This window comes from Canis lupus, chromosome 28 (genome assembly GCF_011100685.1).
Source record: "Canis lupus familiaris isolate Mischka breed German Shepherd chromosome 28, alternate assembly UU_Cfam_GSD_1.0, whole genome shotgun sequence".
Classification (NCBI taxonomy): domain Eukaryota; kingdom Metazoa; phylum Chordata; class Mammalia; order Carnivora; family Canidae; genus Canis; species Canis lupus.
In genome coordinates this window covers 9,896,310-9,908,810 of record NC_049249.1, presented here as the reverse complement: position 1 = coordinate 9,908,810, position 12,501 = coordinate 9,896,310, and the positions used below count along the sequence as shown (strand labels likewise).

General features: G+C 42.6%; 1 non-coding gene across 1 annotated transcript; it reads left to right on the top strand.

Moving 5' to 3' along the window:
- Window positions 1–12,287: 12,287 nt before the first annotated feature.
- On the top strand, window positions 12,288–12,391 carry LOC119866640. The gene has a single exon (XR_005380815.1). It is a non-coding gene; the product is annotated as a U6 spliceosomal RNA (small nuclear RNA).
- The last annotated feature ends 110 nt before the right edge of the window (window positions 12,392–12,501 follow it).

Genomic DNA, 12,501 nt, shown 5'->3' with positions numbered 1-12,501 from the left:
ATGTGGCCTATGCCAGGATGACAGTTATGCGAGCTGAAACCATTGTCATGGTTTGAGGAAGGGAGATGTAAAACCCTTTAGCTTCACCTTAAAACAGGCCTGAGTATACCAAAGTCTCATTGTTACTTCAAGAACTAAACTGAATCATGCCCATGAAAGTGCCTGAAAAATCATGAACCACTATTGTACAAAGGTCGATTGCTCTTGTTATTCTCATTGGCACTGCTGCTAATGGCAGGAATTAATTAATTTCCTCTTACCAAACCATTATCTTCTGGAGCTATTTGCACCAGGGGTTGAGCACACCCTTCGTCCACTATATGGATTGATCAGCCCCAAATCTCAGCGGCTTAACACAACAAATTTTATTTTCTCTTATGCTACTTTTTGGTAGAGACTTCTTCTTCACTCAAGACTCAGGTTGATGGAGGCTTCATATGTATGTACCTGTACTGCCTGGATCATGAGGTTGTCTTGATCACTGTGGCAGAGAAGAGGACACTGCGGGGGTGGAGGGGGGAGAGTCTTGTGTCAGCAATTAAATGCTTTGTCTCAAAAATGATACACATGACTGCTGGTCATAGCCCATTGGTCAGAGCAAGTCACATGGTCCTACTTAAATACATCAGGGTTTGGAATTGCAGGGGAGCACTGGGAATTTGGATTTTGGGGGAAGATTCTTGTTCCTGCTATGCCCAGGATCAAACTAAGGGCTCATTGATGGTTCTGGAGATGCCTAGTCAATGGGATGTTACTGCATCTACACTAAAGCTATGGCAGAGATTAGAGAGGACCAGGGCCCTGCACTTCCTAGAGGAGAAGCTCAAGAGAAGGACCACACTATACAGTAATCAGGCCTTTCTAGGACCTTCCTAGAATTCCAGGCTCTTGGTGTGGTCCTGGGGACAAGAAGGTCTGCTCTTTCTGAAATACCTCCATACCAACTGTTCCTCCTTTCAAGGAGTAAATAGAGGAGAAAGTCCTTTATAAAGTGTCAAAGTTTATCCTAAATTTGAGTCAGGTGCCGTCCCTGCTCACATGGTCTTATGTGCCTACTTGCCTACAAGAGCATGTGTCACCCTGTATTGCAACGCTCTAATCCCCTGTGTGTACCTCCTACTGGACCAAAAGTCCTGTTGGGGCAGAACTCATGTAGGTCATATTCACATCTGAGTCCCCAACACCTGATGCAGCATCTTGTACAGTAGACACCAGGTAAAGTGGAAGAAGCTAGAAATCGAATGTAAGTTGATATTATTATTATTAAGCTTCTATGCTGTTTGGGTAACTATGATATGTCTTCTGGACAACCTCTCTTCTCCACCCTACATGTTCCCAGCTAAATGTCTCTTCAAAATGAACAAGTGTAATACAGTTGTTAGGGGGCCAGACTACCTGAATTCAACACTCAGATATTTATGAGCTGTGTGACCTTGTGCAAGTTACCAAACCTCTCTAAGTCTCAATTCCCTCGTCTGTGCAATGGGGGTTATAATGATTTCTATCTTACAGATGGTTATGAGGACTAAAGAAACACTTCAAAGAGTACTGTAGTGTCCACTATTACTATAATTAGCACATTCTTCTTGCTCCTTCTTCTGTCCGTCCCTGTCCTCCCTTTGTATTCCCATATACTTGAGAGGTATTTCATCACTGGCCTTTTGACTTTCCTAGACTCTTGTCAGAGTGGCATCAAGCCCACTCAAGAACAGACTCAGGATCTCAGAGAGACTAAAGGAATGCCTGCAATGATTCCCAACATGGGTTCTGAGGAACACTAGTCTCATGAAGTGTTCCAGGCAAAACAAAAAATTCTGTAGTGAATTAAGTTTAGGAAATCCTGGCAAACTTTATACAACTTGTGTTAGAACATTGACGTTTTTGAGAAGCCTTTTAAATTTGTTTAGCCCAATGTATTCCCAACTTGCTTTTATTTTTGTTTGTTTGTTCTCTAGAACAGTTGTAGCATTTTGTTGAACACAAGTGCTGATGGTTACATATGCACTAAGCCTGGGGGCCTGGAGTAAGGCCTGGTAACCACCTGTCGCTCACCAAGTATATGATGTTGGGCAAGTCCCTTAACCCATGGGATTCTCAGCTTCTGATTTGTAAAATGGCAATTACGGCACCAACTTCATCGCACTGGAAGTGAGGAATAAGAGAACATAAACATACCCCCCTGGCCCACTGGGGTGCCTGTCCCTATTCTACTTTTGCCTTCACCCTGCTTCTCTCAGATGCTGGCAGACATGACCGGTGCTCCTGGCTTGGGTAGGCGGTGCCACCACCACCCCCCCACCCTCCCCAAAGGAGCATAGCTGGTCGTCATTGACTGCCATTGTCACACTCTTATGCAACTGCTGCCCTTCTTAGCTTAATGTTAACTTGTTCTTTCATTTTGGGTAATACTTGGTCTCCTTACCATCATTCTTAGAGACCTTTATGAGTGTGGGCATATGGGGCAGGAAAGAAGGGAGAGGATTGCAGGTTTATGCTGGTTTGGTGGAGAAGTGGGCCTCTTGTCATCAACAACATTATTTTTATCCCTAGCAGTCCTGTTGCTCTGTTTTTGTGCTTTAGAAGAAGTCAGTTTGAGAGAGAAAACTTCTGCATCCGGTAGTTTTATTTTCTTTTATATACGAAATATCTTCTATCATCTACTCATTTCAAGCTGTAGATCTGGGAACTCTGCCATCCCCAAATGTGCGGCAGGGTTTTGTTTTGGTTTGGTTTTTTACCGAGCACCAGCTTCCTCTGCTGCCTGAACAGCTGTGCTTGGTTTTTGGCAGCAAATGTTTTCTGGAGCCTTGATGTACCCCCTTGGAAAAACTTACAGAGTTTCTTGAATGACAAAAATCTTAGAAAATTTGCTTCTTGCCACCCAGAAGCAACCTGTAGCCATAGATCCTTCATGCTAATACATACAGAAAACTCTGTATTTCAGTTACAATGTAGGGTTTCACCTTTGTCCACAAGGTGAGAAAGGATGGTAAGAACAAGGAAATTGATGGGAACAGCAGCTTATTTGCACTAGTATTTATTCAAAAATATTTATTAAACTCTAGCTGTGCACAAAATGGTGGGCGAAAGCATGGGTATCAGGTGTGGAAGGGAGAAAGCACAGACACTTGCCTCAGTGGAGAGTTTGAAAAGAGGGTTGGGATTTTATTTGCAAAGAATTGGGAGCTGAGTGAGCAAAGGTGGAATGTGACAAAATGGTGCCTTAGGAAGACTAATCAGTCAGTAATGACTGGATGAATGGAAGGGAATAAATCAGGAGACATGGTGATAATCTAGGTATGAGGTGATCGAAGACTGAACTAGGGTAGCCAAAGGAAGCCTGGACAGAGCCTAAAGGGGAGAGCCACAGGAGCTGATGACTGTGCCATTGGCCACTGGATGGGCCCATCCAGGTTCCTCTTATGAGTCTTACTCAAAATGCCTAAAACTACAAGCCCACACTCCCGAAACTCCTCCTTCATCTCTTCCCAAGATACTTTTAGTTCTTTCCTTGTCACTTGATGGTGTTTCTGAGATAATCAGTAGTGTCTCTGTCCCCTCTGGATGACACACCAGCAACAAGCACTGGGGAGCATAGCCCGGGAGCATGGAATGTTAGACAACTGGCTAGCAAAGTTCCAGAACATTTAGGCTTTGACTTTTGTCAGCAGACACTGGCTGGTTCCACCATGCCATGCGACCTAAATCATTAGATGCACTCCATTTCTAGTAAACAGAAGAACATGGCTTGATTCTATACTTCCTACCTTCAGGACACCTATAATTTAATTGAGAAGTTTCGTGATATCATCACATTATGATGATGGAGTAGCAATCACCGTCCTCTGTAAAGGTGTCAAGCTTTATGAAGTGCTTCAACAGCTCTCCTCACGCTCACTCTTCAGAGCACCTGGAGGACATTCAACCTGCCCCTCTTCCCATCTCCGATCTCCTGCTGGCGGAATTTGAGAAAGAGAGGGGAGGGACAGGAATGCTGCTCATGGAGGAGGGAGCCCTCTGTTCCAGGGTGAGGAGAGATGGGCCAGATCTTGGAGAGCACTGAATGCCTGAGTTGGCAGCATGAAGCCAGGAGAGCTTCTGAGCAGGACGGTGGCAAGAACAAGTCAGCCTAGCAGTGTGGTGTAGAGCATCAGAGAGGGGACTCCTCCCACATGTGGCGATCCAAAGCCCTGACTCCAAGGAGTCAGTAGAGAGCTGACAAAAACCAAAACTGGAGCCACTCATTCATTCATTCATTCACCATATTTATTGTATGGCTTCTCTGTTCTGGGCATTCTTCTGCTCAGTAAGAAAACAGAGTGAATAAGCCAGACCATCCCTGCTCTACAGAATGTACATTAATTAAAGAGAAACAGACAATAAATACAATCAATACTGGACTAGAGTAGGCCAGTTGGTGGCAAGTTCTTTAGAAAAAAATCAAAAAGGTGGGGGGGGGGGGTTTGGGGTGTCCTAGTTTTCACTAGGACAATCAGAAGGCCTCACTGAGGAGGTGACATTTGGGCAAAGGCCTGAAAGAGGTTACTAGCAGGGGAGATGGAGAATGGGGGTAAAGACAGAACCAAGAGGCAAATCATGAAGAAACAACTTTGGGAAGAAAACATCCGGTAGTCATTGAGACAGTGAGTTGGGGAACAACAGGAGCATGACCAAAACTGTAAATAGATAGAATTAAACCAAATTTGAAATGTGTTTGGCCTTTCTGGTTTGAAAAGAGTCAGTTCAGTTTATTCTGTACCAGATTTTATGGGGGCAATTCTATGCTATAGCAGCATTTGTAACTCTGAGGGTTTGAGATGGTCTCAGGTCAGAGTGAAAGGAACAGCAGAGGCTGATGTTAGTAATATGCTTCAAATTCTCTGATGCTCCTCGTCCCTTAGGAATGGACTGTTGCTCTCTCCTGCTATAAACAGTACCAGGGTCGGTGGCAGATGTCTGTCATGGCTACTGTCAGAACTGAGGCACACATTTCCTCCCCTGCAGGGAGTGAGCTGATGGCTCACTGCCAAAGGCAGCCACCTGGCCTAAGGGCAGAACCCTCCCCAGGGACAGCCACATCCAGTAACTGGTGGTGGGGTGGGGGGCGGGTTATGAAGGACAGACCATCTTGTTTCAAAGGGTGACAACTCTGAAGTCACCCCCTATAAAGCCCCCCAGCTCCAGAGCCTTCTAGAGATTGGCTTGAGGCCTGTGTTGTGTCTGCACTGTGGAACATGTTCCCTCTCCTTGGTTTACTTCCTTCACCCCCAATAGATGTTGATCCCACAGGCATCCCCGACAGGCTTCCTGCACACAAATCCCCATTTCAGGATCAGCTTCCCATAAACTCATTCTAAGAACACAGCTTTGACACTTAACCTATTTTATTGTCTTCTAACTTCCTTTCTTAAAGACAAGACATGATTGTCTTTCTACCCAGGTAGGAAGGTCTAACCTTCAAGATAACCAGGAGACCATCTTTGACCTCTGTATTCCCTCGAGGCCCAGAGCTCGTCCTTGTATGTAGGTGACCATCCCTAATTTACAGGCTTAAGAAGCTTTCTGCTTCCCTCCAGAGAGGCCAGTGAGACTTTTGAGGAGGACACACCCCTGGTGCACAGAAGAGAAGAGCTGAGGCTCGCAAGTGTCTGTGCCAAACCATTTCTCTAAAGCTGGTTTTGCTGGAGATGCAGCCAAAACCCTTTTATTCCCTGCCAGGAAGTGAAAGTCTTTTATCACCACCTGGGAGGAAAAAGGAGTTCAACCGCTCAGGCTTAGTAGAAACAATCTCACGTTTGGTGAATATGGTATGAAACTCAGTTCTGGATGCAACAACTTTGAGAAATGTATGCTAAATGTATGTTTCTCAAAGAATAATTTAGGGGCAGGGAAGCAGGCACTCACTTTAGACATGTTAATCTTTTTTTCATAAAGGTTTGTGAGCCTTATGCCTTACTTTCTTACAATTAAGCCTTAATTGCTTACTTTCTAAAAATAATAGAAAATTTTATATTCAATGTTTTAAAATTATGGAGGCTATCGTGTAGCTTCTGGTTTATGTGCTAAGTGATGCTATTTTATTTAACCAAAGTGCTTTAACTTGTATAAACTTTATGCTATTGTGGTGCAAAAGAGCCTGGTTTCTTTCAAAAGCTTCCTGAGGTAGCAGGTTACTTAGTCTCAGAGGAAATAAATGTATGTCAGTCTGAACTCTATTAAAATAAGGCAGAAGAGGGTCCAGCATAGAGAACTACAGCTGGAGTTTGCTTCAGACGACTCGGGAGGAGGACTTTGGGAGAGAACAGGGAGTATTCCAGAAAAATCCAAAAAGAGCCTGGCAGCTCTGAAAGGAAAACTCACTAAATTCTAGATGTTAGAGTCTCCCGGGATACTGGAGCATAGTGAGTGTCTTAGTCAATTTGTGATGCTTATAATAAAAATACCATAGACTGGGCAGCTTCAAAAACAGAAATTACTTTCTCACAGTTCTGGAGGCTACGAAGTCCAAGATCAAGGTGCTGTACAATATGTTTCCTGGTGAAAACCCACTTCCTGGCTTACAGATGACCGCCTCCTCACTGTATCTTCACATGGCAGAGATCTGGTCTCTACTGTCTCTTCTTGCAAGAGCACTACTCCCCTTCATGAGGGCTCCACCTACATGATCTAATGGTCTCCCGAAGGCCTCACCTCCAAATATGACCACATTGGGCATTAGGGCTTTAGCCTGTGAATTTGGGGGAGACACAAACATTTGACCCACATCAATGGGTAAAAAATAAAACCAAAAAACACCATTTACTTGTTACATGCAAACGTTGCTACATAATATTTGTTCTCTTCTGAGAACTTTGGTCCACATCCCTGCCTACAGGGTAGAATTACCTGAGGGGTTTTTTTTGTTTTGTTTTGTTTTTCTTTTAAAGATTTACTCTTTTTTTAGTGGGGGAGGGCAGAGGGAGAGAGAGCCTTTTTTTTTTTTTTTTAAGGATTTTATTTATTCATGAGAGACATAGAGAGAGAGGCAGAGAGAGAGAAGCAGAGACATAGGCAGAGGGAGAAGCAGGCTCCCTGCAGGGAGCTTGATGCGAGACTCAATCCCAGGACCCTGGGATCATGACTTGAGCCGAAGCCAGATGCTCAACCACTGAGCCACCTGGGTGCCCCAGGGAGAGAGAGTCTTTAAGTAGACTCCATGAGGAGCGTGGTGTGGGGCTCGATCTCACAACCTTGAGGTCATGACCTGAGCCGAAATCCAGAGTCGAATGCTTAACCTACTGCGCTACCCAGGTGCCCTGAACTACATGAGTTTTTAAAATAACAGGGACCAGGCTCCATGCCAGGAAAATGAAGGCTGAATCTCAGAGGGTGGTAGTGGGGCTGAGCATCTGTGGTTTCCTCAAGCGCCACAGTTACTTTCCTGCACTGCCAAGGCTGATGCAACTGAGAGTTTAGAATTTGATTGTGGATGGCTGCCATTGCCAACTCTACTTTGTCCTCCTTCATAGAAAGCTAAAAAGATATGGGACATAGACTCCTGTCTTACTCCCTTTTGATATTTGTACTTGTTAAATGAAATCACTACTTTTAATTTGTATGTTTTCCTCACATTCTGGACAACTCAAACTTACTCCACCCAGCACTTACCACGTGGCATCAAGCAGGGCTTTGGGAGAACGCATTGTCATCCTTTGAGTAATAGCTCTACTTTGTCACCACTATATGAGACAGTACTCCCTAATGCCACAAGGACACATGGCCACATGCTTCTCCCATATACCCAGGTGCCATCTTGAGAGTAGCACATTTTCTGGAGTTATTTAAGCATAAAGAGTTACTTAATGGGGCAATTTAGATTGGACTGAAATGACCAGATGAGACTAAACTTTAGTTCTTTCCCCCCATCCAGCAAGAAGAAAGAAAATCAGCTCTTCTATAGATAAAATAACAAAGCTCACATTTTCTCTGTACACATAAGGTAATGTGTATGTTGCACATACACAAGTGTATGTGATGTTGCATCCTACATAAGCTTATAAACGTACACACACACACACACACACACACACACACACACATCCACATCTACATCCACACATGTAAGGTAAGGCAGTATAAATGAGATCCTAGAACAGGCCAGCAGTGGGCAGCACCTGGTATGGTCTGGGATTCTAGCATCAGAGAAGAAACACCAGCTTCTTGGAGGCAAATCCTGATTTGCAAATGCTACAAAATAAAACCCATCAGTTTTTTCTAAATAGGCATTTTGTTCAGTCCTATATCTAAACACACAAATATCTAAAATGTTATTTCTTTAATCCATAGACTTAGAAACTTACATTAATGTAAATAGCAGGCGCTTAATGCATATGGAGTAAAAAAGGGATTAACTGCATTTGTTTGTTTCAACAAAGTTTTGAAAGTAAAGCTTAAAACATATAATAACTGAATTTTATGACAGTCTTTTGAGATTCAGAAATTGTTTTCCCTCAACCCAGGCTGAACTTACTTCTGGTTCCTTTCATATTATCTTTCCTTGTCTTTACCTAGTGAGAAAAGATCCAGCTATTCAGGGGGCCTGCGGGCTAAAACTTTCAATGTATGAACTTTCAACATGGTTCTATCATTCTGGCAGGACCCCACTTGGTTGCCTTTAGTATTTCTCCTTCTAACTGGGGTCTTAGCCGTTTACACTCAGAAAAACGATGCAGCAGTAAATTTTGACTCTATGGAAAGATCACTGTTCATAGTAATACATTATTTAGCATATTTGAATATATGACTATTTCAGTTGGTTCGTCTGAAGTTTTAACAGGTTATTTTTCTCAATTCAAAATCACATTGAAAAGTAGTGAGAAAACTGCCACAGCTGAGTGTTTGCAGGTCCTAAGGTGAAGTACCACTTTTTTCCCAATAAAATAGTGTTTTATTATTTTAGAAAAAAACTATCAGTGGTGCTGTTAACAAGCCAGTTTACCTGGGAGCTCCCACAGTTGTATAATGAGCTGTCCAGACACAGCAGAGCTATTTTCCAGGGCTGTTGCCCTACTCATGGAAGTTCTAGTTGTCTCCACTTGGTGTCAGTATTTTCTATCTTAAAAGGTCTCTAGGTTCAAAGCGAAATACCTGTTGAAGAAAGTCTTGGGCATTTGGTTGTGAATAAATTACTTTACTTAAAAAAAAAAAAAAAAGTTTAATATTCTTCCCATGGTTTCACAACCTTAGCAGCACAGGAAGGTGACTGTAGTGCTTGGTGAAAACCCGGATGCTTAGCTCCACCACCAGCCTCTGAGACTCAGCCTCCCTTTGCCTGGGATGGAGCCTGGTCCCTAATATTTTAAAAATTCAGGTAGCTGTTCTGTGTAGCCAGGGATATGAACCAAAGTTCTCAGTAGAGACCAAAGAGCTATGTAGCAATGTATGTATGTAGCAAGCAAATAGTGTTTTGGTTTTTGCCCATTGTTATGGACTGAATGTTTGTATTTTCCTAAAATTCACTCCTTCATTTCCTGCATTGTCATTTTTTTTCCCTCTGTGCAGAGAAAGGGCAGCATCTTCTTCTTCGGCAAAGGCCAGCATAGGATTACCCCATTCATTCACTGGATCAACAAATTGTAAGGATCAGCAATGTACATGGGTCCCTCCTTTTACAGAGCTTTTGGGATTGTGGATGGCAGCATAAAGGGCCAGAGGAAGCTTCTGGAGGCCGCAGTTCTGTAGGGAAAAGAGACCGGTTCTGGCTTTGAGCCTGGCTTCACCACTTAGCAGCTGTGTGGCCTTGGGCAAGAAACTTAACTTCTCTGAGCCACAGTCACCTCATACATAAAACATACATATTATACAATTTCTTCCAGTTTACCTGAAAGTTAAGTGTTACTTGTACTCACCAGTACTAAATGAATGTCTGTTTAACGCATAGACAGGGGCTGCTCTGGCCGGGCCTCCTCCAGCTCTGGTGCTTTCTTAAATTTTTATAGATTTTTGCCCATCTGCAAATTGTTCTCAATGGAAGAGGTACTAGTTTACACTTAAATTATACAACAGAGAGGTGGGAATGGACCCATTTCCTCATCCTCTTAACACCTAGTATATAATCAGACTTTGAGATCTTTGCTGATCAGTCATGTGAAAACAGCCATCTCAGTGGAGTTTTTATTTGCATTTCCCTTAACATGAGTGAGTTCATGTACCTTTTCCATCTCTTTCAGGGCTCTATTTCTGCAAACCATCCATTTATATCTTGTGCCCACTTTCCACTGCGGGTGTTTTTTTTTTTTTTAATTGATTTGTGGGATTTGGTCACCTATTTCAAAATTAGCCTTTTCCTGCATATAGGTTGCACATACTTGCCTATATTTGTCCTCCAATTTTTGATTTGGTTAATGGTGGTATTTTTTAAACATACAGATTTTTTTGTATGTGTGTAGCCAATATATTGATCTTCTCTTTTATGACTTCTAAATCTTGTGTCAGACTTGGAAAGCCCTTTCCCACTCTTAGACTCTGAAGTGAAAATGAAATCCATGTTATCCTTTAGTTTTTTTTTTATGGTTTTATTTTCATGGTTACATCTTTAATCTTCCTGGAGTTTATTTTTGTGTACAGAGTGGGGTATTGGATCCAAGTTTCTTTCCCCCAAGTAGCTTCCTAGTTGTCCTAGATTCTTTTATTAAATAATCCATATTCTCTCCACTGATTTGAAACCTACTTAAGTTTTGAAAGAAGGTCAGAGACTTCTAAATTTGGCAGCAGGAGGATGTCCAAGCTGCAAAACTTTAGATGAGGCTTGTAGCTCTTTCTGAGTTGTGCCTCTTGTCATTTGGAAAAAGAAGAAATACAGGTGCATTGTTCTGAAAATGTAGTTCAACAGCCAACTGTGTGGGAGAGTGGAAAGAACACAGACTCCCAGGTCAGAAAAACCTGACTTCACTTCTCCTGTTGAGTAATCATGGGCTAGTCACCTAACTGCTGTGTGCCTCAGTTTTCTCCTCCATAAAATGGGTCTAATAATAGCATCTATGTCATACTGTATTGTAAAGTTCAAGTGCATTAATATATGTGAAAGAGCTTTATAAATTATAATGGTCTGTGAGCACATTAGTTATTTGAAGTTTTACAAGTTGGTACAGCAATGCTGATTGACTTAGGCAACACAATTCTAGATTTTTACATTTATTAACTTTCTGGAAATCCTTCCAACTTCTTTGGAGATAGTTATCTTCTTTCTTCTTGATGGTGAGTATTGTGGGTTTGCTGCATTTTTGCTTATTAGTTTGTTTTCTGACAGTATCTGAGTGGAGGAAGGAAAAGAAGAGTAGGAAGTTAGATCATCCATTGGGTTTTGAGGGAGAAGGAGGTGAATCAGCAATGGGGGGAGGAGAGGGACTTGGTAGAGGGAGGGAAAACCAGAGGGAGAGTGAATGAGTTTATTCCCAATCTCATAAATATAATTATTTCCTAGAAAATGTTAAAACTCATTGCTTTATAATTTAATTTGCAGCAAAGTTTTGTGGGCAGTGCAGAATAAACGCTGAGCGGCAGGCAGTATAGTGCTTGGGCAGAGTCCCTTGTCTTCTTAGTATACCCAACTTCCTCATCTCTGAAGCAGTGACACTCATAAATGCAGTCCTCATGCTCACGTGAAACTAGATTGAAGATCAGAGTAGGCAATTGAGGAAAAAGTATAAATATATGATGGTGGCTTGTGTTTGTCCCCAGAGAATGCAGTCTACATCATCTGCAACCAATCCTGCTGGAGACAGGTGAGCCTGGAGTCCCGGCAATGACTCTTCCCCATTCCCCGGGAGAAATGCTCTCCCTAGTTTGAAGCCAGCAGAAGTCCAGGCAGTGGAGGACTTTGCAAACTCTTGCAAACTCCTGCAAAGTTTGCAAGAAAGGACATGGGATGATGACTCCATTATCACAAGGGGAAGAGAGACTGCCCAGGAGGGAGAAGGTGGGGACACCGGATGGGGACCTGGAAGGGGTTTGGGGGGTGGTGTCCATGAAACCAGCAGAAGGACCAGGAGGGAATGAAACTACCATTTGGGTACCAGGTGTGGGGCACGTAATGAAGAAAAATGTGACTGTGATTTAAGTTGTTGGAACCAGAGAAACCTGTTCTTCAGAATGCACTCAGCTGTAAACCTGACTTTACCCTCTCTTTTGTTGATTAGTTATGAGGTGGCTAACAGGAATCACAGTTCCCAGCATGCAGAGCTCTTCCACATGCCTTATTACAAATGCTTCCAGCCCTAGGGGAAAGGCAACTTCAAAATTCCTTCCATGTGCACACTTTGGCAGCATGTATACTAAAATTGGAATGATAAAAAGATTAGTAAGGCCCCTGCACAAGGATGACACCCAAATTTGTGAAGTATTCCATATTTTTAAGAAAACAAATGCTTCAAGTCTACAAGTACAAAATTCCTCCCATGTTTAGCACATTTTAAGTGTATTTTGTTAAGTTCTAAAAATTTGAAAACAGATCACCCAAAACAT